The sequence below is a fragment of the Aphelocoma coerulescens genome, chromosome 6, assembly GCF_041296385.1.
Source record: "Aphelocoma coerulescens isolate FSJ_1873_10779 chromosome 6, UR_Acoe_1.0, whole genome shotgun sequence".
Classification (NCBI taxonomy): Eukaryota; Metazoa; Chordata; class Aves; order Passeriformes; family Corvidae; genus Aphelocoma; species Aphelocoma coerulescens.
This window is the reverse complement of record NC_091020.1, coordinates 22324298-22347852: the sequence shown is the minus strand read 5'-3', so window position 1 is coordinate 22347852 and position 23555 is coordinate 22324298. Positions and strand designations below refer to the sequence as shown.

The 23555-nt window shown below is 38.5% G+C and overlaps 1 protein-coding gene across 1 annotated transcript in view; it reads left to right on the top strand.

The window, feature by feature from the left end:
• ADGRA1 (adhesion G protein-coupled receptor A1) overlaps positions 1–23555 on the top strand; it is a 263226-nt gene that overhangs the window by 486 nt on the left and 239185 nt on the right. The gene's annotated exons all lie outside the window — the stretch shown is intronic.

The window sequence follows — 23555 nt, the reverse complement described above, 5'->3', positions numbered from 1 at the left end:
TTTTTTTTTTTTTTTTTTTTTTTTTTTTTTTCCCTGTGTTCAGCTGGGAAGCTCCGGCTGGCGTTTGGGTCGAAGTGGGGGAGCTGGGCTTTCCCTGGTGTAAGTTGCACGCTGCTGCGGGCGGCGGTTTGGGAAATGTCAGTGGTAGCAGAAGTGATGGAGCTCTCTGGTGTACCTTTCAGCCAGCAACGGGACGGGCTCACACTGTCCGGGCAATAAATGAATGGTATCGGTAATGCTGAACTGCCTTCTGGACTGCTGTGTCATTAACTGGTTTTCCTTTCTCTCTCATCTCCTCTAAATAAAGTTTGGAATTTGACAGCTTCTTTTTAAACATGAGTTTCTGTACAACCATGAAACTTCCAAATCTCCAATATCGTCCAGAGTTGTCTGGTAATTTATAATGACTCAGGGTATGGTGTTTGGGTTTTTCGGTTGTTTTTGTTTTTTGTTTTTTTTTAAAGTAGGAATTAGGTTATGATATTTTGTTGCCTGTTGCACATAGCTAAACTTGAATAAATAGTATGTTGCAAGTAAGGTAGTAGAACTTTCTGTGACTGTATCCTCAAGTACAGCTGAAAGTAATGTCCCTGTAATGCACCCAAGCAGTAATAGCTCTGTGACATTTACCCTTTAGATCATACACATATCAACAGATCTTTTACTGTTGAATTTAGTTCTGTTGACAATTCCTGCTGTGAACATCTCCACTGTTCAGTGCATTTTCTTTAAGTTAACACTTTCAGGAGGCAACTGGTAAAGATAGTAATTTATAACATCTGGGGAGCTTGTGCTTGTAAATGTACAGATGTGCTATGTATGCTCCAGTTCAGTCTTAGCTATAACTGTTGAGTGACCTGATGCTGATTATCCGTATGCTGATTATTTACTTAGGAAACGCTTGCTTCTATACAAGATACAATAATTGCACTTCCAGCTAAATTTCAATAGGCTGGTGTAGAGTATTGCATTATTTACCAGCGTAAGTTTTAACCTCGGTGATAAATTCACTGCTACTTCTCTAGTTTGTATAACTGGCCATGTAGTTAGAGGTGGTACTCACCAGAATTATAAAATGTCGACGTCTTGGGCAGGCAGGAACTATTTTTTCCTGTTGGTTAAAGATCTATAGAAACTCTCACACTCAGCACGTCTGCAAAGGGTTTTCCTCCTAAACATTGATTCACAGTCATATTTAGGTTTTTAAGAAACTTTTGCTGAGGTAAGTACCAGTTGATGAATCCAGCCGACCATGAGATCAACAGAAGTATGTATTCACTGCAGTGAAAAGGAACGGAATTGGAAACAGAAGTGAGAAATGGTGAACAGGGGAGGTGGTGTGTTTGAAGTGGTAAGTGGGAGGATTTGCTCACTTATACATATGATTTACGGCACCAGTAGCAAACTTGATCCTATCACCCTAAACACATTCATTTCAGGAAACACTTGATCAAAACTCATTAGAAAGGTACTGTGTTAGTTTTTTTAAACTTAATTGCAAATATCTGTTGACCTGAGAGCTGATTAGCTGGCCATAGTTGATATAGAAGATACAGTTTTTATTTTTCTTTTGTATTTCGCATGGACAAGTATAGTACCATGTATCACCTAAACTTATCCCTTTCCTCTTACAGTCTCTCTTCTCATTTTGTGGGTTTTTGAGGGGGTTGTTTTTTGTGTTTTTTTTTTTTTTTTTCTTTCCAAGAAGTAAATTTAAAGCTAGATATTGAAGGTAAAAAGGAAAAAAGTTAAAATCTGTGTTAGTAGTTTTCAGTAGCTGGAACACATAGGTGAAAATTTGACTGAATATATCTGAGATTTTCCAGGAGAAACTGGTTTTTATGAAATAAGTTACACTTGTGGGATTTGGCCAGCTGTAGAAAGTAATGATAATGAGCTCAAGTATTAGCGCTCTTACATTTGTTTTTGTAGCTGCATAAGAGACACAGGCAAAAGAGAATATTCTGGTAGATGCTGCCTGCTTCCACTCAGTTTTATGGGCCCACAGAGAGAAAGAGAGCTATAACATATGGAACATAATGTTTTGGATAGCTTTAACAATTAAGAAATATAGAGGTGAATAAAAGAATATATGTTCAGATGCGGTAACACTGTAATGAACCAATGTAATAAACATTTTGGGGAGGTTGGGGCAGATTATTCATTATATAGGGATGCTGGTTCCCTAGTGCTATGATCTTTTGGAAGGCAAGATTGAAACCAAACTCTGGTAACTGCTCTGCAGAGATGAAAGTGAATTACCTCTGCTCTATCTCTTAAGTCATTAAGAGATGACACTGTAGATGTGTAACATTTCAATTACATGCTCAGTAATGTTACTTACCAGCAAATTAATATTCTTTCACCTAAGTGACCATGGACCTTGTCTGAGTTTGACAATTTAGGCTCTTTATGGTATATATGTACTGAACTATTGCTACTAGAAATACCTTTGACACAATCACACACAGTGACTACAAACTAGTGTGAAGTCACTGAAGAAATGCTTATTCTTGACAGGTTTGGACCAATTATTTCCAGCTCATGAGGTGGGGAAGTCTGCAGAGTTTCTTTGAAATCATATGAACACTAGAGCTATTCAGTACTGTCTGAATGCTCCCAATGATAAACAATCACACTAGAAATAAAATCAAAATATAAGCTGATAAAGCAACTATTCTCTCCTCTTTATTTTATATTAAAATCCAAAACAAACAAAAAACCCCCTCGTTCTGGACTCTGTTTCACTGTCTTTATTTAGTATTCTATTGCTTTGGAAACAGGATTCATGTGCTTGATGTGGATCAAAAGAAAAAACTTAGCTGTAGCTTCACAAAGTGTTTGCATGTATCTTGTTAAAAGGGTTTCTAGTCCTTATGGATTTGCAACATGCATCTCTGTGCTTTGTATTTTGGGATGGGGTGGAAAAAGGGGATTACTTTTTTTTTTTTTCATGAAGAATACAGCTGTTGAATCACTAATTTATGGGATCTACTCTTGCCATTTCACTCTCAGTAGGCACTGAAGTGTAGACCCAACAAGGAGTCATCATATCACTTCAGGATAATGTAGTTTTCTCATTTTAGACTCTGTGGCTGAATACTTGAGAATTCTTGTATCAAACCAACATTTTACTTTTTTTTTTCATCATTGTGATTGGATTGTTAAAGTGTAACCCTAGGGAATAAGGCTATTTGCAATCTTCTTTCTCTTCTATATTGACAGAAAAATTGTTAAACTTTTTGACTGAATTGCTGAAATTTGCTTTATGTGGAGAAAATTTTTTGCTGCTTTTTTCAATGCAAAACTTCTACAGTTTGAAATTTCAGGAATTAGCAGATTAGATTCTCTACTGGACAGTCTATTGATAGGTTGCTTATATACTTTCTTCCTTCTTGTCAAGTGGTGTTAAAAACTTTATCCTTTTAATCTTGGAAGTTCTCAGTTCAATATGTGTCTTGGTATTACCGGGCAGAATATACTTTGAAGTTATAAATGCCATCAGTTTCTAATAGTAGCATCATTTATTTTTTTTTCCTCCCTCAATTCAAAAGAAAGTACAAGTGTACTGAAGATTGATATTTTTACAAATTTTACCCACAGATACACCTATGGAAAGGTGTAATTTTAAACTGTCATAATAGAAATGAAGAAAATTTATGGTAGTGTATGGCTTATAGCAATTCTTTATCATACAGGATTCTTAATACTTTCTATGTCTATGCCTTTCTTCTGTCTTTGAATTGGAGGTTGTCTCAAGTTCCTCAGAATCTCAGTTTCAGAGTAGGGCTACATGGCTCCAGTGGTAATCCATAGCCATAATATGTATGAAGGGGTGTTCATCTTCAAAGCACTTCACAAACATTAAATAGTCTTCTGAAAGCAGCGTTGCCCCACTTTTCTCTGTCCCAAAATTACTTTCATGTCACATTCATTTATATCATGTCTACTGGAATTTCTTTAGAGTTATTATATTACTGCATTTTTTTTCATGTCTGGTCTGGTCTTTTACACTCCTATATTCAGTTTAGGGTATATCAATATGGTTTATTTGATACAAGCATCTTGTTTTTAAAATAGATCACAAAATGTTCTTTATGTCCCAAAGAGTTCAGCGTTTAAGCTAGCCAAAGCAAACAAAGAGTTGAAGAAAGACTGAACAAAAAAATATTATTTAGTAGTTTTATTTCCACATCTTAAAACTCACATATTCTTCTTTATTGATTTGACACTGAAGATAGCATTGCTAATTTGTAAATAACAGCATTATTAAAGAAGGTAGGTTGATTCTTGTTATAAAGGTTTTTGCAAACTTTTTCACCTTGGTTAGCTTACTGTGTTCACTCAAAGTGGCAGGAAAAAAGAATAAGAAACAGGTTTCCTGCTCCATTATTTATGTGTATATACATATTTATACACACTTTCTCTGAAACTCTTAAATAAAGAAAAAGAAAAAACAGTTTGTGAAAGAAACTCCTAATAGGGAAGCCAACATAAAATATGCCAAAGACTTGGAAGGTCTGGGACAGATAGTTGGGGCGAGCCCAACTTATAGAGAAGAGAAAGGTTCTAGAGGTGATAAGTCTTCAAACATTACTCAAATATTAGTCTAATCTGCCTTGATACTACATGTTATATATTCATCTAGAGTGGCCACACTGTATTTTATTGTTATTATTTCTGACAAGGAAATACCTGCACCTGAATTCTCTTCTCTGCCTGGGAATAACAGAAAGTACTAGCAATATGACCACTTCCAAGGGGATTACTTTTTTGGATGAAACTGATGCACTGGCATCATTGGAAATTGTAGGTCAATTCTAATTTAGTTGAAGTGTGAAAAAAATTCTGTTAACGAAGATAGAGCTCTCATAGCAAATAATGTCCAATATATGCTACTTTAATAGTTATCATGTACCATAACTTTTTTAAAGTATGCAAGTCATCCTGATGTTTCTTTCTCCATTATTATTAAACTGTAAACATCATGAGTTTAAGGAGTGCCTGTGCTTTTATGTCCTCAGTGTAACTTTTTTTGAGGAAAGCGGTTTGTGTAGGAGAATGCGATAAGAATATCTGGAAACAGATAAAACTATTTCACAGTATTGAACAGTTCATTAATTTGGTAATTTAATGTAGAAATCAAGTCCTATTTTTGTTGCATACTAGGAAATTTGCAGTATTGTGATCTTACACTTAGTTTCGTTCCAGAGGTAAAAATAAACTGGTGAAGCTAGCCAGGGGGAGAGTAATGCATGTGGGAAGGGAGTTTTATCATATAAGGCTATATAATGTGATACCTATTGAGAAGTCTTAAATGAAGCTGGGGTTTTATGATATGGTAATTTGTCAGTTGTCTGGCTACTGACCTTGTTTGCCTTAAACAGGAAGAGATTTTGTGTATATCTTGTTGGCTCTCTTATCTTTCTTTTTTTTTTGGTATGTTGGCCTAATATTAATAAAATCTATTTAATTTTATCTATCTAAAGATATGTGCAACAGAAATTAGTTTCTGAAGTGTGTATATTTTCATCTCTTGCAGTGAGTTGGTGCCAGGGAGAAGATGATTTATGTATATGGAATTTGCCTTTATATGAAGCTGCATGAGTTGCTGGCCATTGGGACCAAAGTACTGTCATCCCTTAAAATGGATTGTTCTTAAAAGATTTGAAAATGTGATGCTTTTTTTTTTTTTTTTGAAGCCATTCCAGAACATTTCTCAAAGTATATTTTTCTTTCCTTGTCCCCTTCTAAATATCTTGGCAGCATAATGAAACACCAGGTGAGGTGAAGAGGAGGGAGTGGTAGAGTGATTAGGAGAGAGGTGAATGGGGAAGGTCCAGAAAGAAGAGGTCCAAACAATGTTATTAAAATGAAACTCCAAAGGTTTAAAATTTTATGTATGTTATCATTTTTCTGCATCCTCATGAATATTTAAATATTAGGTGCTTTACAACAAGAGAATCACATTAACACCTGTGACACTAGAAGCCCATTTATTACTTCACTATTAACACAGACCTAGAAAATTTCTGGGTAGATACAGCCACAGAAAGTGATGTTTTTGTGCAAAGTTTCTCCCCATTTGAGACCATCTGTCATCACAAATTTTGTGGCTGTTGGATTCAACCATGTTTCAGCTTATCCATCCCTACTTCCCTCACCGGTGTCTTTTGCCTTGGTTTTATAATACAGGGCTGGCATAAATCTGAAAGTTAAAGGGCAGAGTACCTTTACCAAGGCAGAACTTCAGCTCTAGCAGCCAACAGGAAGCATACATTTGTATATCTGCACCTTAAGCCCTTTGTTCATGCACATCTGAGGGCCAGTGCTTTTGCCAGCTTGGTTTTCACTGCTCAGTAGTATTGGTGCATGTTTTCAAGAATTGCTATTTATGCCATTTGACTTAGATTTTTGAGGAAAAATAGCCTATTGATTCTAAACTTCTTTCCTTTCCATGTTTCTAATGGAATATCCAGACCCTTACAGCAGTGAAAGCATACAAACCATGAAAAGGTTGGGTATGTACTTATCCAGTCAACTGTGATTATTTTTGATCAGTCACAAGTTTGCTGTCTGCTTATAGACTTCTCAAATATAATTTGGCTAAAACCTCTGTATTACCTATAGTATTAACATTTTTTCATCTACTTCAGCAATTATGTAATACAGGGAACACAGTTTAGGCTTTGTTCTTATTCTTGTGGCAACATGCCATTCTTCACCCTCCTCTTAAAATCAGTTCCAACTGTGTTTTCATGCCTGGGACTCATTTGAGGGTATTCTGAAGGTATGGTTAGCCATGAAAGCCCTGCTTTTGCAATTTCTGTTACGGTCTTGCAGAGTTGTTGACAATTTCTTTTCTGTACTTAGTTGGATATCGTCTTATCTGAACAGCAGTTTGTCAAATGCATAAACAGTTCTGCCAATAACACAGCAGTTTATGGGTGTTATGCTCACAGACCTGTAAGTCTTCACAAAAACCTGAGATTTATTCCTAGACCATATAGAATCTGGATTTGCTGATAGCTGTGCATAAGTAAGCAAATTCTTTTAAACTTGTATTTTAAGCTTGCCTTTGCCGAGTGGCTACTCATCAGAACTCATGAGGATGGAAGGATGCTGGGCTGTGTTTTCAGCATTTGTACTGTAGGCTTTGTACAACACACAGTGATGTTAATGGATTTTCTGTGTTGTTAAGGTATCATTGTGGCTTTCAAGTAACTTGGTAAGTCAAGGTCTCTAAATTATGAACATTTACGATTCTCGTTGTTTATTGAAGAATTAATAACAGTCAAGATGATGTCTCTTCATGAAACCTCTCTCTTTGTGAGATTGCCTGTACCACAGAACTCGTGTTTTATAAACAAAAGTATTAATTGGGAGGGTAAAGGTTTTATGTGTACTGTGACTTGAGAAAAAAACAAACTGCATTATAGAATGCAAAATAAGGTTAAAAGTAGTAGTAACAAAATCAAGCCTGGAAAATGTGAAGAAAAACGTAATGGAAGAATCAAACAATATTATTGTATATTAGTAGTTCTTTGGCAACATTTATTTTGATAATTTGCACTAGAAATTAATGTGCATGGTAACAGTTTCTTTGAGAGAGGAGGGCTGGAAGATCATAATTTGTTTGTGAACAACTTTATTATCAGATTAGGTTTTATAGAATTTTCAGAGGAGGTATACTGAAATGTTAGGAAAGGTTTCTCTAATGGAATATGCTAACAATCTGGCACAAGAGGAAACCTACAAGCATTTGAGAGGGAAAAGAAAACCAAAAGCTATTACCAGTTTTGAGAAATAAAATTTTCCAGCACTCCTAACTCCTGTGAACTCCTAACTTGTGAATCTTCATATATTAACATGTGTCTTCTCTGGGGAACTTTGCACTACGAAGAAAAATGTTTATTTCTTTGTCTTCCACGGACCATCCTCTTTACTTAGTCCCATCTGTCCCATTCCCAGAATCCTTCAATTCTACACTTTCCTTTTCCCCCCTTATTATTATTGATACTTCTGCCTGTTTTATCTTGTCATCTGCATCTTGTTTTTGTTCACTGATTATATGAATTGCGGACTGCCAGTGCATTTCTGAAAAAGCAATAAACCGGTCTCCCTCCTCATCAGCTCTGCTTTTGGTCCTCTGCTGTGCTCCACCTCTGTGCCAGCCTCTGCACTTTCACTGCCACGTGCTGCAGGCTCTGCTGGCAGCTTGCGGTCTCATCACTTCTTTAGTTTTGCATGACTTCCCAGTTTCTTCTGCTTTTCTAAAACCCTCTATTACATCTTCCCTCATCACCTTTGATCCTTGACTCATTTTATCCTTCTGAACTCGCTGAGTGGAGCTGAAATAAGTGAGGACTTGGGTCCTTAGAGAGATCTGAATTAAGTCCTGGAGTTCAGCCGTGCCTGGAATTGGGGCCAGGCAGATGGAGTTGATCCTATTGCACAACTTAGAAGCAAGAAAAATCTTTTCAATCTTTAGCTCTGCCTCCTTAGAACTTATCATTAGAACTGCAGCTAGTGGAGTAGAGAGGTCTGAATGTGGTTGTGTCAAGCAGTGATTTTATATTGACCCACCAGACACACCGCTGAGGGAACAGCCACAATGATCAGAGTTGTTTTCCATCCCCAGCACTATGCTGAAGGGAAGAGGAAAAGTTTAATTTCCAGTTTTCTCTACACCTTTGTGGCAACATTCAAACAGTATTGTAACTGTCCTGGAAAAACTGTGAAATGTGTGTAACACAAATAATTACAGTGATAAAGAGGGAATCTTAATGCGTGCTGTTATTCTCCATGCAGTTCTTGAGCCATAAAACTAGTTTACATAAGCAAATCTAAGCTTAAGGGACTGTATCCATTTCTTCTGTGACACAGCTAGTATTATTCACATAATTATCACAAATCTTTATCTTAAATTATATCAGGTTAATGAACTGTTCTCAGCTGTGGCTATTTGTCAGCTGAGGTAACACTTAACAAATTTGTGCTACTTTTGTAAAAGACACAATTTTCTATCCATACTACACACAGGATGTAGGAAAGGAAACACAGTCAAAATGCATAAATGGAACCTTCTTTCCACTGGAAGAAAACAATTTTTTAATCTCTCAGTAACTGATGTCATCATTATAAGGCTTTTGTATTGGGAAGGCATTCGTGAGTTCTGTTCTACCAACACTGTCATCATGAGAGTTTTGTTTTACTGGAGTCCCTGATGGAGTCACACAGCATCTCACCTATAGCAAGATAATAGAGGGAGAGCAGCAAAATTTTATCACATTATGCTTCAAGTAACTCTTCTAAGTATGATATTATAACTTTTAAAGCAATTTGGATTACATGGGCTTAGAAAACAGTCAGGCTGTGGGAGTTACGACACCAGATATTCAGGTAGCTGTTAAACTGCTGGTGCATGTGGGAATAATATCTGTGGTTTGTTTCTTTATCCCTCCATGTTTAGTAAACAGTAGGCTCTTGGAAAATTAATCTGCTCTTTTCCTGGGCTATATCATGTCAAGGTCTTATGGAGGGAAGTTCTATGCTTTTTTGCTGTAATGTTGGGAGACTGGTAAGAATATTAAGTCCGTCTGGTGGGAGCAGTAAGACATGAGTTCTTTGGGTTCTTTTTCTGTGGTTCATGCTCTCCTTTGCTTTCCTTTCCTTTCTTCAGCAGCAGTGCTGGTAGGGTCACATTAAGGTTTTATAGTTTGAGGACCTGTTTTTTGTGGATCCCAAGTATACCTGAGGAAGAGCAGATGAGAACACATTTGAGATAGGAACATCAAAAAGTGACTTGATGTCAATCATAGATGTTTGGTATTTATTTTTATGACTTAGTGTACAAAATGAATTCCAACTTTTATTCTTGTTAAATTAAGAGTTACCTGGTGCTTTATATACTTGCTAGTCCTTTTGGAACCCTAACAGATATTCTAGTTCTGATGTCTTTCTGTTTAAACAAATGAGATTTGCAGAAAAAGAGAAAGTAAATTTTCTAACACTTTTCTTTGACTTTCCCTTCTATAATAAAAGGATGAATAAGGAAATTCCTAAGACATAAAATGTGGGGAAAAAAAATATTAACAGTCATTTATTGTTGTACTATTCATAATTCTCTCCCCTTTCTGCACAATTATAAATTATAAATAACAATATAAAGAGTCAGCAATATAGATTGATGAAATAGAAAATAACCCTGAGCTAAATAAATGTAATAAATTATAATCTTCTGCATTTAGAGCACATGAAATTACTGCTGCAAAGTACTTCATGATTATTAATTATCATTATAAATTTGTTTCTAATAAACTATTATTTTTTAAACAATTCTAATTAATTTATTTGTGCCTATATTTAATAACAAGTCAATTAGTGAATTGGTCTATGAAATGACCTTCATAACAATTTTACATAGTTGAACAGCAACTTGCTGACTGGGAAAACATCTCTTATTTAAATAAGTAATACAGCAGTATTGCTAATTGAACAAAATTACTTCAAATGAAAATACCCTCCATATATTTTCATATATTTTTAATAAGACTGAGGGGCTGTGTTGCCTGACTCTCTGTGTAATTAAATTCTATTTGAGTTTTGTTTTCTGTAGTTACCTTTGAAGAACTCAGGTCAACTATTTTGGTGTTGTTATTGTGATTACTTTACAAATGGAATATGTGGTTATGAAGCTATTTGGTAATGAAGAGGGATTAGATGCCAAGCCTCAGTTTGGAAAAGATCAGAGCAAATAATTTTTTAATGCTAGCTTTCCAAAGTACTTCTTTAGCTGAAGCAGAGCAATTGTTTTAAACAAATAATATCCCTCAAGTAATCATTTATTAAATAGCACTTAAGTCAAGTTGGTTTGGTTTTAGTCTCTGAAAGTTTCTGTCAAAATGGTGGTACTGAATTACGTGTTGAGCCAGTTGTTCTGTATGATTAGTTAGTCTATTAGCCTTTTTGGTTGGCTGGTGTTTCCTTTTTGAAATGTGAATAGGTAATAAAGCTTTGGAAGAAGCTTTACTTTGAAGAACTCTGGCAGCTGGGTTTCCTGGCTGTTTTTACTTGCTGCTTTGCTGTTTTGTGTGAATTGTCAGTTAATAATACTGTGAAGATGTGATAAATGGACTTCAGAAATGTTTATGGTTACACAGCTTTTCATTTTCTGCAGTCTGGACCATTAATAAAAATACATGTGGTTGTCCTGGACCAGGCCAAAGAGCCGTGGAATATCCCAGTATCTTGTCTCCAGACTGAAAATTATTAAAGCAGGTGCCTACAGTAAAGTAACACTGTGATATTTTCCACAAGGATCTCCTAGTCTCTGTCACAGCTCAGAGTTGTAGCTCCTGTGCATTTAATTTACCAAAATAGATTGGTTTTCCACAGCCTAATCCAGTCCCCCTGCAGATCCCATGCCAGTTCCCTGCATTTGGAGCATCCCATGGCAAGAAGTACCACAGCTCAACTGCCTGCTGGCAAGGAACTGTCTCACTTTTGTTTATTTCTGAGTTCCAGTTTGTTTCAGTCAGAGCTGATGTGGTTCTCAAACTTGGGAGAATGGACCAGGTTTGGTCTTCAGCAGGGGGATCTGTATCTCTCTTCTTTTCTCTTATTATCTGTTAGTCACTGCCAATCAGCTGAAAGGTAAGGGGGTGATGAAATGTCAGGAATTAATTTATTCTACTAATAGTGTGCTTTCTTCTGTTTTCAACACTGTGAAGAGAGAACAGTGATAAAACTTCTTTTTATAACAGAAATCATTATATTTAACTCAATCCATGGGAAAAGGCTTTGGTCTTCTAGGAAAAATAAAAGAAGCTCTATTCCTGCTTTTAACATTTTGGATTAATGAAAAATGAATAAAAGTTCAAAGTCAGCTTTCTCATTGGTTGGCCTAGTTTTCTTGTGTCAGATTGATAGATTTTCCTGTTTCCCTCTGTATTCCTGAACAATAAGAGCATCTTCAATTTTCCTTGTGTGTTGAGGCCAGTATTTTGTGCTTTGTTTAGTTGTTGGCACTGAAGAAAGCAGAGAGGGAGATAGTCTGACCAAGAAAAAAACCTGCTAAATTGCAATAACAGCATGCCAGTGAAAAAAGGTTTTGGAGGAGGTAAATGGCTTCAGAAGGTATAAGAGTGCTGGTCATTGGGGTTTTTTTAATTTCATTTTTCAGCTGTTAAAAATAATCTTCGTTGGTTATTGAGGCTGGCAATGTATTTGTTCAGAAAGACTGCAGCATGACTCTGCTGATTGATAACACTTGGAATTACACTTCACTTTTGTCTTTCACTCTATTCTATAGTTATAATATGCTGAAAGAAGTTGAGTAGATTTTGTTACGTACTGGATATGGGTCACCACTCTATTAATCTGAGACTGGAAGAAAATGAATGAAACTAGAAGTGGAAAAATTCTGATTTTGAGCCTGAATTTTTTGACTTGGGGGAAACAAGGGTAAAAACATTGACAATGTTATTTTATACAGGGTTGTACTTAGCCAGTCTAGAAGTTTCTCTGTAATGCTGCTCCCTCCTTGGTATAGTCTCTCCCCATTATTTCTATGGGATGTGCATGAGGCTGATCCTCTCTGGCCACAAAAGCTGAGATTCACCCCTGTCTCTGGGCTCAGGACAGGCTGCTGGGCTTTTACCTTTTATTTTTTACTTTGTTCTGCACCATTTTGCTGATTTTGTGCCGTACTGCTGACTGTTTCTGTCCAGTGTGCTTTTTGCAGGGGGGGGTGTTTTGGTTTTGTTTTTTAACTTGTAAATTATGGGAGCCACCTTCCAGTAACTGAGGAGTAGGAGAGTCTTCTCCCTGAGCCTTCAGCAGGAAAGCCTTTGCCAGTTTTGACCATTCAGGGTGGCTGCTATCTGCCAGATTAACCCTGAAAGAGGAGATGTTTAGAGAAAGACTTACCTCATGCTTATACCCCATCTTTTCACAGCAGGGCAAAATGCTTAAAATTTCGATAACTTCCTCCCTGTATCAGTCTGCTTGCATGGTTTGAGGATTTACAGACTGCACAGAGGACATCCTGCCGAGTCATCAGAGACAGATCTCTTCTGCCAAGGTCTTTCTACAGGTCTGGAGAAATGTGCCTGTTGCTGTCAGTGAGTCAAAGGCCATCCTGCAGCAGTGGAGGATGCTGTGGGGTCCTGGAGGGTTCCCCAGCCCTGAGTGGCGATGTGGTTATAGGGGAATGTGTGCTCACTTTGAGCTTGCAAGTGTTGTGTTAAAGTAGTATTTTTTTGTCTGTTTTGTGTTGTATTTAATAGCAGTTACTCTGCAGAAAAAGACATATAGATCACTGAACAAGTAATATTTTATTAAGGTTAGTTTGCCAGTGTTTAAACGAATGGGGGTGAGAATATTCGTTGATGTCTTGAACATATGAATATTCCATTGGCTGTCCAAGTCTTTTCCTCTTCTGATTTTCTGTGTTTTTCTGTAAATTTAAGTGATCAGGAAGAAGATTCCTATAAAATCCAGATTAAATTCAGCACTGATAAATGCTAAGTGAAAAGGGGCGTGTGGAATGTTTTAACTTTGCTTGCACATTGATTGACTGTGAACAAGGCACTTGTTATCTGCAGGAGTGATGCTCTGGAGGGACGATACACCCTGTGAAAAGAAAAACTCAGCAGCAGTCAACATGCATGACAGAATAAAACATCTTGTTCCCGCTGTGTGAGCTGACAGTGGTGCACCTGCATCTTGGATGCTGACACAGCTCTGATTCTTCCATGTCAAAAAGGGCATAACAGGACAAGGAAAGGTATAGAAATAGGCAGAGTTGTGGGAAAGCTCATGTGTGAGGAGTCATGAATAGCTGAGAGGCTTTTATCCTGAAAACCTCTAAACTGTGTTAAAAGTAAATAGGGAACATTATTCACTGTTTTCCATATTATAAAAATTATAATTTTAATTAAAATTATTATTAAAAATTATTGGAGTTTCATAAGAAATTAAAAGTAGGTTAGCTGCAGAGCTTCTTGCTGTGGTTTGTGTATTCACATACCTTCTCTTGACCACTGTCAGAGACAGGACAGTGAGTTACAAGGATTTTGGTCTGACCTGCTCCTGATGGCCTGTTGCTGTTCAGTTATTTATTCACGATCCAGGTGGAACATACAAAGTTCTCGGAAGACAGAGCCAGATGAAATGATTACAGTTTGGGGCAGCTCTGTAGAGTAACACAGATCACTTGGCGAGCTGGACTCGATAGATCAGCATTCATTTTAACATGGCCAAGAATGTTGTCATATATCCAGAATAAAGAAAATGGTTTGCACTTGCATGTTCCAGAAAACTGTTCCAAAACTGTGTCACTGAAAAGCAGTTAATTATAATGGTGCATAATCAGTTAAACATCTGTTCCTGGTGTGATATTACTAAAAGTGCAGTGATAGTATGATCTTGGATCCAAAAGTAAGGAAAACAAAGCAGAATTGAGGAGTGTTACTTTTGTTTGCTACTACTGAGAAAGAGATGACTAGAAAAAGGTGTTATATTTTAGTTTCAAGCATGATTTAAAAACTACAAAATCTGTGCTGTATCCTTGAATGTGTTCTCATAAATCTGTTGTAGTTGTTTGAGGTTAGGAGGTTATTTGATCATGTCCCAGAAGAAAAGATGTCTGATGTCAAAGATATTTTAATTTGGGAAATAATGAGATACAGTCATTGAGAACTCAAATGCATTCAGAATGAGAATGCTGGTGAAAATCTAAGTGAGAGTAATTAAGCTTTGGAAGACATAGGAACTTCAATGGAAACTTTTTGCCTTCTTAAATTAAGACTGAATATTGTAAAACTTCACCAAGTTAGTGGCTTGACATGTTTATTACTGGAAGAGGTTCTTAGCTTCATGATCACATTGATCTCTTCTGGGCATTAAAATAAATGACCTGGTGAAAATCTACTTCTAGTATGTATTCGCATGCGCTTACATGAATACCACCAAACCTGTGATTTCAGTGGTTTTGGGTACAGATATAGAAATACCAAGGCAATCTATGCAATGTTTCTTTCTGTATGGGAGAAGCTGCCAATCTAGTGTAGTACTTGTAAACATGTGACTCATTGTTTTTAATACAGAAGTAGAATCTTGCTAGTATCAAAATAGTGTTGACTGTACAGTAGTACACTGTGTATTTGGATGTACTCAGCACTGGATAGTTTCCAAGTGTCTTTTGGCTTGACACTGGTAAACGTGTTCACCAGGTGTACTTCATCTGTGAATAGTTCTGTTTTGAATTCTGCCAAATACTCTGGCTCTAATTTAACTCTTGAGATGTCAAACCCAGTGATTTTAATGGTATTTGTTTATTATTTGATGGTACACAACTGATTCAGTTTCTCCATCAAATTTAATCCTTGCCACTTTACCTAAAAAATACTGACTACAAAAAAGATATTGGCATAAGAAGTTGCAGTTTAAAAATAATCAGTGTCTATGTTCTTCTGTAATGAACTGTATTTCTGCATTCAGTGTCTGTTGCTGCCAGTAGTTTTTTTTATGGGGTGGTGGGTGTTGGTAAAGGGGATGTTACTAAAACCCAGTATAGCTCTAAGTCAGTGTATAGCAGCTTTATTGCAGAGATGAAAGTCATGAAGAGCTTTGTGATTTGAATGTTACCATCCTTTGATCTTTAAGTTACTCATTAAGTTTAATGTTTCAGTAGCTACTGTTTTGAAGGTCTTCTTCTGTACCTTGTATTTTAAATTGAAAAAAAAAGCTATTTCTGTAATTTGGCACTGTTTCTTTCCTGTACTAGGAAATGTGACCTTTTAGCCGTATTAAAAAGATTTCCTCTTAGACTTTCTTAGTACTTTTAAAAATAATTTATGCAACAATGAAAGTAGTATGTTATAATTTATAAACAGGGGCTGAGCAAGTTAGATGTCTGGTTTTTCCATATCACTTTCAATCAAGCTTACAGCTAGTTGGAGAACCAAGAGCTACATCTTGTGCGTGCAAAATTAGTGTGTTTTACTTAGTGAAATGACAACTGTTTAAAAGAACATATAAATCACCCTGAGGATTCACTGGTAATTTCTTATGTAATCTAGGATTACTTTTGTATTATTGATGGATGATCTCTTGTGTAACAGGTATGAGTATATACATTATATTATACCAAAATTCTAATACCACAGGAGTAATCCAAGGTATTAGAGGAAAGGAGAAATCTTAATGCTGACAGTTCTTTAATCGCAAATGCTTTCTAGACAATTAAATTACTGCTGCTTCAATCTGTAAAGTAAAAATATAGGGAGTGGATTTCATAATGCAGCTAGGTTTCAGCTTTCTGCTGTGTGAAACAGCCACTAATAATTTAGAATTAAATTGAGATGTGATGCATATGCTGAGGGGAAAGGTCATGTTTAAAAATGAAAAAATAAAACCCCACAAAACATTTAAAACACTTGAAGCCAGCAAGCTTTTTTCTCCTCTGTAACTTAAAACTGGCTTTCTAAGACAATGTGAAAACCATTATAAAAGTATTCAAGAACAAAGTCATTTGCCAGAATTCAGTAGCAGGATCTTGAAATGGTTTTATGGCATCCATGCTGCAGACATTAAAGGAAGCTGCTGTTCCCTTCCACTGATCGGAGCTCTTCACTTCATGTGTAGTCTCTCCAGATGCTATCCTGATACTTTGGTGTTGGTAAAAATTATTGCTGCTGCCCATTTCTGCAAACAGGTACCATTTTCACAGGAAAAACTTTCTTAAGTCACATCAGTTTAATGGCACCATTAGTGAGGCCTGTATGGGAAGGGCTGATGGTACCTCATGTATGATCAAAGATTGCAAGACTTCCTCAATACAGTATGTATTTATACAGCATTTTGATGGAGTATGTGTCCAAATGTTATTGTCAATAAATCTTGACAGTAGCCAAGCTGAGAAAATACCAACTGACAACAAGAGCTGGCACATGAGTAACAAAAGTTATACTTTGGGGATTTCTAATAAAAGGATATTGAATGACTTAAACCAAGCTTTTTCTGAATTTAATTCTTCCTGGGACACATCAATTGTATATTTAAGCATTTATACTATGAGCTGCTGAGAGTGATAGTTGCAGTATTTGGAATTTTTATCAAGAACAGAGAGTGCAGAATGTGTTCTGTGTTCTTTCAAGGTGACTAAGATCTTACTTTAATGAATACAGAATGGGGAAACTTGCTTCTACCAGTCTGACAGAAATACATCAATAAGTTCTTTTGTGCAAGATGATAGCATGGTACTTGATTCATTTTAATCATGTTTGTGAGAGAGATAAATTCCCATTTTCTATAGTGAGAAATCATCTCTTTGTAATTGGTCCAGCATTCAAAATCAAGATCAATTTTATAAAAGAATGTTCATTGCTTTGCTATTTTTAAAGATACTCAAAATACAATTTTTAGGTTAACCGTAAGAAATGTGTCGTCTGTGACAGAAATGCAATATTACAGTATTTGCTTTCTGGTTTGGGTACCCTAGACAATGTACATGTTGACTTAATTTTAGCATTTACCAAAATCTGTAGTCTTGTACAAAGCTAAATTTATACTTTTATCTGTAGTATATGTTGTTCAGAGCGTGTAGTTGGAAGAAAGTGAAAATTTTGTTCTATTCATGATACAAATGATTTGTGGAATTGAAGCTCGTATTGTGCCTTGATAGCTAACTGTCATTTTTGGTTCTGGTAAGACACATGTTGCTGGTGTTCATAAATGACATTCAATATTTAGGAACAGTTAAAAATCCTCACAAAACGAAGCACCTTAGGGAGTCAGACTGTTGGTCCTCCAGGCAAATATGTCTCTGAATTCTGTCATTTGCAAAGTACGACTTTAGGTTGCAGGATTATTATTTTTGAGATGATAGGAAAAAAAGAAAAATTGGAGGGAGCAGTGGTGATGCATAGCTTCTGTAAGAAAGCAGTAAACTACTAATATTCAGATGACCATTGTCAATATAGTGGAACACTATCCTTTGGGTAAATACTGGATACCTCTTTAGTTGTCAGAGGTAGGGCTTAATGATTAACCTCTACTTTGTTCAGTCTTACTGCATTTTCACATCTACCTATTATGTCATTGCCATTTTCTCCCATTACAGTAATATAAAGAAGAATGATTGTGCTGGGTGTCTTGCACATGCTGTGAGGGAAATGACCAAAGAATTTATTCTTTTTATGCCGAAGAGGTCACAAATGTGATAAAATGGCAATAGCTCCTGATGATAAACAAAAGCATCCCTGTATTGCTTTTCTAGGCCTGACTGAATGATGGGTCTGTGGGGCTTGTGGCAGAGGTGTGAGAGGGAGGGGTTTGGGGGAGGTCACTTGTCATGGGTTTTCAGTGTTTCCAAGACATTCCAGCCAAGTATGGAATCTCAGTATTCTATAAGTAAGTTGATTGAGCATCTCCTATGCTTATTGCCTGTATTTTCATCTGACATCCCCTGGGATGGAGGTGATGGTGACCAGAAGGAGGTATTTCCTTTTCCTCATCACGCCATAAAATACAGAAGCTGCTGTCATGGCACTTGAGGGCAAGAATGTGCGGTGCCTTAATCTGCCTGGAAGTTTTGCCTGGGGTAAAGCTGGCTGTTCACCTGTGATTTCCAGGTACCTGTCAGCCAGCAGGATGGCAGATGGTGAGCAGGTGCCTGGCTGACCAGGGCATTTGTTCAGAGCTCCAACACAGCCAGCGCTGTGGGGTGAAGGAGCTGGTGATGAGGACTGGGTATCCTTCCCAGAGAGGTTTCTGGAGTATTAAATGCTGCTGTAGAACTCCTTTTTAAATACCTTGGGGATGAGGGGGGGGATGTGTGTTTGTATTTAATTTCAGAGTAGCTCTACTCTGGTCTTGCAGACTGAGTGCTCCTCTTCTTCTGAAAGGCATTAGATGCATTCCTGGAGCAGAGCTTGAACTTGATTTCACCCACAAGAAATCCCATCAGCATGCTTGGAGGCAGAGTTGTGCCACAAACCAAAGCACAGAAGTGGAAATGAGCAGGATTCCGTTCAAAGCAGGCTCATGTCCTGAACTCAATGAGACGCCAGCATGGGGACCCCGTGGTGGCTGCCAAAACACCAGAAGTGGTGATGGAGATTTTGATACAAACCAAACACTATGAATTTTCAAAACCAATTCTCAAACAAAAAGCAAAAAATACCTCCAACCAAATTCTCCCTCAAACTGTATGGAAGCAATGATGTGGGGAGGTCTGGATTAACCCTTCTCACTCCTTGTTTGTCTTCCGTAGTAGAAAGACCTTTGAGCTCTGTCTGGAAGCAAAGGGACTAGGCAGATCTTCAGAGCTCTGGCCAACTCACAGCCCTGTTACACATACTTGAAAATTACTTGACATAGTTTCATGTAGCAGTTTAGAAATTCAAGGGAATTCTGTGTTATCTCTGTACACAGCATTCCTCATTGTTCTTAAGTATTGGGTCTGGCTGAGAAGGAGTTCATTTTCCCATGGCAGCCCTCCCAGTGCTGTGCTTTGCATTGGTATCTAGAAAGGTGTTGAGAACACCCCGGTGTTTTGGTTGATGCTGAGCATTGCTGGCACAGCATTGGCACTGTCTCTCCAACATTTCCCCCATCAGGAGGTTGGGGATGGGCAAGATCCTGGGAGGGGACACAACTGGGACAGCTGACCCAAATTAACCAAAGGGATATTCTATATCTTGTGACATCAGCTCAGATATGAAATCTAAGGAAAGAAGAAGAAAGGGGGGGCATTTGTTATTTGCAATTTTTGCCGTCTGGAGCAATTGCTACCTTGTGCTGAAGCCCTGCTTCCTGGGAAGTGGCTGAACATCGCTTGCTGGTGGGAAGTAGGGAATAAACCTTTTTTTTTCTCCTCTCAGCTTCTGCATGCACAAACTTTCACTTTTGCTTATCTCAACCTACGTGTCATTTTCCATCTTCTTTTCTCTCCCCTGTCCAGCTGGAAAGGGGAGGGATCAAGCGGCTTGGTGAGCACCTGGTGTCCATGCGAGGTCAACACAGAACATCTTGGTAGCCCTGTGTCTGTGTGTGTAGTATTTTTGTCCATCTATGGCGTGACTGAGCTTATGAAGGTGAACTAATTATACATTTTACTTTTATACATTTACTTAATTATACATTTTGTAGTGCCAGGGTGGAATGATTTTGTGTAATTACTGAGGTCAACGCTGAAATGAAAACTTCATCACTACAAATTTTATTAAATATAATATGAAATAGTGGCAATGAGAGGCATTCAGAAGTGTTAAAAAAAATCAGCTAAGTAATTTTTGTTTGCCAGTATTATGGACAGTGCATTTAGGAAGTCATTAAGGTATTTGAAAAGGGAGGAATGAGTTCTATTTTCAAATTGCTTTACTTTGTATCTTGCAATATTATTATTTCCGATTACTTCTGCTGATGACCAGGACATAAACTAAAAAGTTGTGTGGGTAAAAAGGAACAGCAAAACAAGACAAAGCTTCATCACAGCTGTAATTTAGGACCTTTGAAAACTTATGGCTTGGATTCTTAGGGCAGATTCATTCAGATTACTACAGTGACTTTAACATCATATTATGTCAGATACAAGATACATGGAGCATTTGAGCTGACAAATACAGGTTAAAAATCCTTCTACTGAAAAAAAGAAACTGTTGTAAGCAACATTGTCATCAGATAATCCAAGTCTTGTACTACTCCAGGTCAGAATTCAGGGGATTAAGTTTGTCCCTGTTTCCTTAAACCATGGGGACATGGGTCTCAGGCTTGAGTTTCAAAAGTGAACTATTGCCTTTCAGCCAGCCCTGTGGGGCCCCTTTGAAGTAGGCCCTTGTCCTGGGGTGACGTTATGAAGCCGCTTTATTCCTGAACCATCCGCTCAGTGCCCAAGGGCGCTGTTTCTTTAAGGTGGACCTGGGGGCGGGGCCACAGGACCCGAGTGCGGGGCAGTTTAACGGCTCAGCCCAACGGCTCAGGGGCTCTGCAGGGCTTGGGAGGGAGTGTGCTGGGAGCACTGTGTTGATCTTCGGGTTTCTTTTGTGTTCTGGCTAGTGGGAAAAAGGTTCTGTTGGTTTTTTAATGTTTTTTTGCCTTCCCCTTGCCTCACTGCCTCCCTTCTCTCCTCACTGGTCCAGGGAGCCTGCAGGGGCGGCCCTGGCGGGCCTGTGAGGTGGCCCCAGCTGGTGCAAGCCTGTGTGTCTGTTCCCTCTCTGGGAATTTGTTGTATTTTGAGTTTGGTTTTTTTTTTTCCTGTTCTACCCTGTTTTGTTTGTGTGTTAATAAACAGTTTGTTTTTTCCACTTTCACTTGCTGTGACCCACTTGTCTTATTGGTGGAGGAAAAGGGGAGGCCCTTTTCCCTTTGGAGGAGACACTCACTCCGGAGTGTTTCCTCCTGAAGTTTTGTCCCCAAAACTGAGACAAAAATTTGGCGCCCAATTTAAGGGGCACGTGAAAAAACCCAATGTGGAAAAAAAAACCCCAACATTTTGATTTGAAGTATTTTGTATTGAGGTACAGCAGTAAGACCATGCTGTTTGATTTAATTTTTCTGTGGAACTTACCCATCAGTATATGTCCACAGCTATGGGCAGTCGGGTCTCTGGCTTACACTTTTTATAAGTTAGGAATAAGAATCAGGACTGCCATTTTAATATGCCTGGTAGTAGTGATTCATCAAAGTTTGGCTGAAGTAATGGATACCATTGAGAAGGTGTATGTTATGTTGTTTTTCCATTCTGGCCTTGGTAGTTTTCTTTCGGAATGTAGCAGTAATTACACCCAGTTTGTTAGGGAAAAGCAGGGGATGATAATTCCCAGCCCTTCATCTCCTTCTTCCCCTTCAGATCTGGCATGTCACCTTTTGAAAGCATCCTGTTTCCCCTGGATTTCAAAGATACCACCTTTTTGTTATGTTACCTAGTAGGGTTCCTCTATGTAGTCTCCTGCTTGTCTAAAATAAGGGCTGAGATTTCTGGAGGGGTTGCCCAGACACCTGCCCCAGTTGTAGAAAATCCTAAGTGGTGTGGGGTATGGGAGGATATAGGTCAGACCCTGAAGCAGTTTTCTGACCCAGTAGGCTGGAACTTTCCCCCTGAACAAATTCAGAATCCAGCTGAGGTGGGGAAGTATCTGAAGGAGAAAACTGCGATAGCAAGGCTGATGAAAAGGAAAAGCTCATTGCCATGTGCTGGGTCCTGGCTAACGCTTACTGCATGCTGCTAGATACTCTAGGGCAGAAGATGCAGCCAGAGGAGCAGGAGGATAAGCCAGAAGACACCCCAGTCACTCCAGCTGCAGCTAAAACAGATGGGGAGCCTAAACCAATAACAATGTCCAATGAAAGAAACACAAAGCCAAATCCATTCGCCCAGTGGATGATGATGGGCAGCCAGGACCTTCACACCCAGCAGAGGAAGTGGAACCTGAAATCATCACTGAGTCCCTGCCCATAGAAAGCCTTCATACCCTGAGGAAAGATTACACCCAATGGCCTGATGAAATTATATTACGTTGGATGGTCCAAATCTGGGACGCTGCAAGCAATGGTACAATTCCAGATGGCACTGAAGTGAGGCATTTGGGATCCCTGTCACGTGATTTAAGTATTGACCAAGGGATGACAACGGGCACAGAAGCTCTCAGTCTCTGGACATGGCTCTTAAGAAGTGTGAAGGAAAGATACCTGTGCCAGGAAGATCTCCAGCTGCAGCTAAACCCCTGGAAGACCATGGAACAAGGGATTCAATGCCTGAGAGAACTGTCAGTGATAGAGATCATATTCTCAGATGACCAAGCAGTTAGGAGCCCTGACATGGTAAAATGTACACCGGTGATGTGGCTGAAACTTGCATGACACGCACCACCAGAATATGCCCCTGCTTTAGCAATGATGGCATGGAATGACGGGGACGACACAGTGAGTTCTATAGTGAGGAGGCTCCGGGCATATGCAGACACTGTGCACGGCCCAACACAAGCAAGAATTGCAGCTGTGGAAAAGAGTCTGTCAGGGACAATGGAAGATAGGATGGACAAGACTCATCAGAAAGTCCAGAAGGAGCTGAAAGAGGGCCTTCTCCAAATCGCATCAGTGCAGACCAGAGGCCCTGTTACCAGAAGCAGACGTCCCATGGCTAGGGAGAGAGGGTACACCCCAAGAGCTGAACTGTGGTTCTTCCTGTGTGACAGTGGGGAAGACATGAGGAGGTGGGATGGAAAACCAACTTCTGTCCTGGCAGCACGGGTGTGTGAATTGAAGGATGGTAATACTGAGAGAGGGAGTCCCACCAGAAGGAAAGTAGCTCGAGTTTCGAATGATAACCAGGACTAGAGGGGCCCTGCCTCTAGCCTGGTAGAGGCCAGGGAAAATTGTGTCTTTTGGACAGCGTGGGTCCGATGGCCTAGCACATCATAACCACAGAGATATGAAGCCTTGGTTGACATGGGTGTACAGTGCACCTTGATTCCATCGAGACACGTTGGGGCAGAACTGATTTCTGTTTCTGGAGTGACGGGGATCGCAGCAGTTGACACTGCTTGAAG